General features: G+C 30.8%; 1 pseudogene; it reads right to left on the minus strand.

The window, feature by feature from the left end:
* Positions 1 to 1,506, minus strand: part of LOC149542604 (potassium channel AKT1-like) — a 114,145-nt pseudogene extending 112,639 nt beyond the window's left edge.
* Between the last annotated feature and the right edge of the window lie 5,406 nt (positions 1,507 to 6,912).

Below are 6,912 nucleotides of genomic sequence, written 5' to 3' on the forward strand. Positions count from 1 at the left end.
TATGTAAACATAGGTTGCTCCCCACACCCCCACCTCCTCCCCTACCCTAGATGTGTAAAATAATGATGTATATATGTACGCAAAGCTAGATTATCAATTAAATAAAAGGAACTATTTAAGGATTACCTCCTGTATAAGAAAATTTGTTATTTTTGGCTCACCCAAGAGTATATCTCAAGATGTAATGGCAATACTTAGCTTTTATCATTACCACATAGTTAATTTATTGGTGTAGATGTAGATGAGCATGTAGTTTTAATGCAAGATCAGTTGTAGCAGCAGCCCATAGTTAGGTCATTAACAATCAATAACATACAAAAGCATGGATATTATATAATTATATTAATGGTGTTGCAAATTTATCAATCTGGCCTATTACAAGAGTCTAAAATTTCTTTATCTTTAGATTCTAGAATCTATCTAATCATTCACATGAACAATCCAACTCCACCTAAGTTATGTATGGGGGAAAATGTTCACATCAAACAAATAAAAACAATGGATAAGATGCTCATCATTACTCAAAATTCCCTAATACTTTTCCTTTGACCAGCAACTCCATTCAAATGTGTTCATATAATATGACATCCAAATAAACTAATTATCATAATGTTGATTTTGTGATGTATCATGCTATTAATGAAGAATTTTGGACTTCTTGCATCATGTCCCTGTGCATCTTCAAGTGAGAAAGGAGACTACTCATGCAATAAAAGGAAGAGACAAGTACATAAATAGTTAGATAGTGTGTACATAAAATAAGTTTTGAAAGAAAAATGGCTCTTTATTTCTTTATAATAACTTGCCAAAAGATTGGTTGATTACAAAGACTTTGACTTTTAAAGACTTAACTTGCATAATTGATATCACTTGTGACAATTAATAGAATTGATTTGTCTTTCTAAATGAAAGATAAATTTATACATATCACAAACTTGAAAGAATTAGAGAGAAAGGATAGTGCACATTTTCTTATAGCTAAGTTACTCCTTGGCTTATAATTTCTCATGTCAAAAAAACGTAAAGCCAAATTGATATGTACTTTTCTGCCATGATACCTTTGGTGTCATTCCATGCAAGCTTCTTCAAGAAACCAAGAATTTTAACAAAATCCCCTGTAGACCGATCCTACAAGGATAAGCAAAAAAAATTATTAAACATCATTAGCAAACTCAACAATTGGAAAAAAATAAAGGCCAAAGAAACACAATATAAAAAGGTGGCTATCTAGAATACTTGTACATTCTTCAACCTATGAAAAAGACTATCCAATTGCTCATCCAAAAATGACCAAGCTAAATCAGTGATGAGGTCAAAAACATTTTCTTTAACCTACATCACAGAAAATTTTAGTTACATACCAGTGAGAGTACCTAATGAAATTAAAGGACAAAAAAGAAAGAATATTTTTAATACTGCTTCAATTGGATCTGGCTTTTCAGTAGCAACCCAAATGACATCTAAGTGCTCTTCTGATAGATGATGTTCCAACAAGATAAGCCTCATAATGTTTTGGATCTAATAACCACCGCAATAAGAAATCAATCCTTCTATTAGAAAATAATGATAGAATCTGCACAAATAAATCTAGATGGCAATATAATAATATCTACTACTTGGTCTACATACTACTTGTGGTGTAAATTGGATCGTAAGATGAGGCAAAGAATATTCTTTCTTTCCAACCATTCTGTAGTTGTAGAAATTGACTTTCTATTATCCCTAAATTCAATGCAGTAAATACATAAGTTGCAAAAAAAGTATTAAATAAATATTTACAAGCATGGTTAGCCACATTAACTAACTCACCAAACACATTGTGATAGCAATACATCTTTATATTCCCAAATGCAATGGTAACCCAAAATATCCAAATCAACATTCACACATCGCAGCAATTACTCAGTTAAATATTTAAATTTCAAAATGCAATGGTGACCCAACTTATTCAAATTAGTTTTAATGCATTGCAATTGATCTTATTTCAAAATGGTAACCCAATTTATTTTAAGTAACTCTTGAAAGACTTATTAACTAAACTAATACCAAATGTGTTCCCAAACATCGAACAAATGGAGTAGAGTAATGTATGATTTATTTGATATAGAAAAAACAAAGCATAAATCATTTTGCAGCTAGAAATTGTTGTTTAATAAATTATCACATTCAAAATCTTTAATTTGTGGCACTAAATCCTTTCCAGGAGGAGTGGAGTGGTACTCTCAAGGTATCAGTTATGCACAGAAGTAGTAGCAGTCTAAGAATGTACCAATTATCCAATACACAAGCATTCACTAATAGTTTATTGACCCATAGAATTATTGCATCATACCTAGAAGTAATGGCATAAGCATTTTCTAACAATTTATTTATTTCTCACATTGAGCAAAGTTGTTTGTTGAAGGACTGAAAACCCAGCATCTTCTCAACCATTCTTCTTTGAACCATGTTGACAACATTCTTAGATTTTTACCAGACAAGCAATGAAAAATAATTACCTACAAATGTTAAAGGTAAACTTGAACAAACATGATTGAATCCACATAGAAAATAGAGGGTACCCACCATGCTTAATATCATATTGAAAATGTATTATTCCCTTCAATTGCAATAACTCATTGTATCTACCTTGACCATTTATAACCCATTGTATCTACCTAAATATTTTGTCACAAAATGTATATCTGGTCAAGTATTAAATGGATACATTGAGGACCCAATCAACTGCCCACTATAACCAAACAATCTTTCAGATCAAAATCCAACTTAGCATACAATTTCAGATTTAGTTTTGTTAGATTGTTGCTTATAGATTTCAACTAAAATTTTATTAAATATGGATATTGTTATAGAACACAGAGTTATATCTTGGCAAAAATGAAAATTGGGACACCATTGACCAAGAGAGATGGATGGATATGGGTTATGTGATGTAGGAACGAACCCTAAAAGCTACACAAAACAATGACTCGGAGATGTCAAAGGCCAACATGTAGATGGAGTAGATGTCATATCATTATAAGGGTTGGATTTAGAATAATATATCATATCATATAGAATTAATGTCAAGACATTATTCTTATAGTTATATAGAGAGAAGTTGATTCTATTGTCTACTCTAGATTTTGGCTAGAACTATCTACACATTTATGATAGTAACAATACTATGGAATAATAGAGTGATTTATTGCGAGTAAATTAAAGAAAAAGATTAGATAAGTTCCAGTTATATGCTCACTATATTCTAATTGAACTTTTATATTATTTATCTTGTATAGAGAATGCAACAAAATATATTGCAAGTTGCATTTTTGAAATTAAAGTATTAAATATAGAATTAACAGTATAATAGTATCATATAATTATGAACCTTATGAATAGTTTAGGATCTTCAATAACTCTATGAATCTATCACATGAGAATGGTAATTAATCATCAAATAAAAAACACAAACAAAAAGAAAGAAAAAAGAAAATAAATGGTCTTGATGATCTTGTAATAACTATACTTAGACAACTTCCACAACACAAGAAGATGATATTGTAAATTTTATGGAGACAAGACAACTTTCTATAAGACAAGTGAATTTTATTAATGGTGTGTCAAGTTACCTGCCTAGTTTCTCTACAAGACCATATATTCTTTCATCAAGCATCATGTACATACTATTGTAAACTTTAATAAATAGATAACATTTAGGAACTTACTACATTAGACATTGTTGCCTTCTTTTGGCCTCTACCACCATTCGCTAGCTTCCAATCTGTTACATCATTCTTCTCATTAGTACTCCCTCTTCTGTTGTGACCCCTACCAACACCTATTACCTCAGGCTAAGGGACTTTTGCATCAACATTCTCATTTGAGCCCTATTTTTCCATGATAGAATTAGAATACTAGTATGCAACAACTACAACAATTCTTCCAAAATAAGAAAAATAAAATTAAAAAAGGCAAAATTAAACCTAAAAAAAAAAAAAGAAGGAAAAATTAAATCCATCAAAATATGGGGTTTCTACTTTGCTTACAAAATAAACCAGTAAATTGAATGCGAATGCAGCCTTTCAGCTATGATTAATCATGAAAGACTAGAAAAGAGGTATCACCTTCGAGGAAACATTGGCAATTCAACCTTATCGAATGGAAGAGATATAGGTGTAGAATAGTTTAGGTTTCAACAAATTGAATTGGAGTCCCTTGAAGATGCTACATCCAGCTTTAGGCGCATGGCACTCAAAAAGTAAAGCTACATGCTTTAACATTTATGATAACCAAATTCAAATAGATATACTACTTCAATTTATTCATCCTTAGCAAGAAACTAAATAGAAGCTATCAATTAAGAATAGCTCAAATAAAAAAGAGTTCATTATTTTCAAAGATTCATACCTATACCATATAGTATCATCCCATCATTCTAGACCTAAAATGAATGAAATTGATTAATTAATGAAGGTATGTTAGTTTGAGCTTCACTTGGTTTTGAGAATACTTTAATATTCTCTACTAAATGAGGCCAACCATGAGAAGGTGAAAGCTCATCTGGCCTCACCCCCTCGCCCTAACATCAATCTAAATTTCCCATTATCATCTAATTACATACTACATTCATTCTTTCATCCATTTATGAGCTATAACATTCAATCAATAGAATCATGTAACATTCATTAATATGATAGAAAAATCATTATTACCCAATACTAATCAAGGCTTCATTAACACAAAAATATTCATTAACATGACATAAAATCAATATTAATACACAACATTCATAGATAATTACTTAAAACAATGTTCTTTCATTATCCAACAAAGTTTATCAAACAAGGTTTATCAAAGAGCATTTTTAAAAAATCATTTCTTCTTTTTGTTTTTCTTAGCTTTCTTAAGGAGATGGCTGATAGGAGCATCAATATCTTCCTCATTCTCCCCCTCTTGTGGCACATGTAATGTCAAATTATGATGGCTCCTATTTTGAGGAGCACAAGGTTGCTACACTAAAGGGGGTCATATTGCAATAACAAGTAAATGGGTTAAATTCACATACTCTTTCTTTCTTTTTTTCTATTACAAGTATTTCATTAACTAGTAGAACATAACATGCATTTTCTTACCTGACAATGCCACATCATTTACAATAACATTTTGGTCCCCTACCACCTCAACATGTTGAACACTTCGAACATGCTCCACTCCTTCACCATAATGTTCAACATGCTCTAAAATATTCAAAAAATGGTTACACGTCAAATTAAAATTGAAGATGTTAAACTGTATTCATAATTTCATAATTAATTTCAAATAGTAAATTAATACCTCCACCACTATGATACACATCATGGCCTTCATCACGTGCAGGTTTTGTGATAGGATTTGAAGGTTGCAGTAAAATGTTATGTGCATTGTTATGTAGTCAATTTAAGTTGGAAACTAAAACCAAAAAAGAAAATTTTCAACTATTTAATTTGATTTACTTCTCATTTGACCAATTTACTTGTGTCTCATTTGGTGAACCAAATTCTTGGGTATGGCTTTTAGATTCTTGGCATAGGCATGCTGCGACAACTTTATAGCCTTCTGTCAAGGAAATTATTTTATCTTCATTCATGGGCTCTATATTAAATTTTGTGCCTTGTATTTTTTTTCTTAATATCATTAGTTTTGCATGTATGATTTGATTAAAAATAATTGTTTGCAACATTATATTAAAAAAAATTATATGAAATTTTGTTGCTGCTACTTACAAGTCAAGAGTGAAGATTCATATAGCCACTAGAGCCAAGTTTTTGTTGGCCAACCTTTTGTAGTCTCACTTTTGTTTCTTTTGATGTGTCTTGCAGTCTATGAAAAGTTTGAGACATGTTAGATTATATATTTACAAATGTCACCAATTAGTGCAAGATTACATTTTACTTAATAGTATCATGACATACCTTATTTTTCCCTTTTCTAGTTCATTTCCTTTACCACATAGCCTTTTCTCTTTTACATCTTCTATTACTTCATTCCACTCCATTGGTGGAATCATAAGAGGATGCCCATACTTTGGGTTATCCTTTAGACCCCTTCTATATTGGTCCCTCATAGTCTTTATATGTTTGGATGCTCATTTGAGAAGTAGGGCATTGTCAAAAATGTATTTTCCAAAAAGGTCCTCAAAATATGTAATGAGCTGATTTTTTTTTTCAAGACCTTGTTCATTCCACTTTAAAAAAAAAAAAAAAAATGTTAGATCAATAACTTTAATATAGTACAATAAATGGAAGAAAAGGAAAATATTGTAGCAATGGTATGAAACTATGTACATTTTATGCATGGTGGGTCCAAACAACTTCAATGTCATTTCAAAAAGATGATCATAGAAAACATCATTTCCTACAAAAAAATCATGGTATTATCAATCCAAAACTAGTTATGTACAAGTAAATTACAACTATATTATAAATAATAACAATTTTAAAGCACTTGAAAGCTTTGGTAATTTTAACAAAAACATAGTTTTCTTATACAGCAATAAGGTCCCCGCAGATGAACTAGTACTAGTCACATGGGCAGCTCTAGGAAATGCTTCAGCTTTAGTAGTACTTGTTTGTGTTGTTCTATCAACTAATGGTGTATCTGTTAGTGCACAAAATAGGTCCATGAGTATAAAATCCACCTAACAAAAAAAAAAATGCATGATTAGCACATTACAAAATATAGCAAAACAAGGTTTTACCAGTTGTATTTGGCATAGTCAAAGATGTATGCAAGCTCCTTATTGTTGACAATGCAGTCAGCAATATCAGACCAACGACTGAAGAAGGAACCTACACTTCATCATGAGCTGAAGAATACATTTTTAGCAAAGACATTTCGAATGGATAAAGATCAAATGAGATACTAGCTAGAAGCATCCAAAAATCAAAGTTA

This window comes from Cupressus sempervirens, chromosome 8 (genome assembly GCF_028749045.1).
Source record: "Cupressus sempervirens isolate cs-2001-9-10 chromosome 8, ASM2874904v1, whole genome shotgun sequence".
NCBI classification, from domain to species: Eukaryota; Viridiplantae; Streptophyta; class Pinopsida; order Cupressales; family Cupressaceae; genus Cupressus; species Cupressus sempervirens.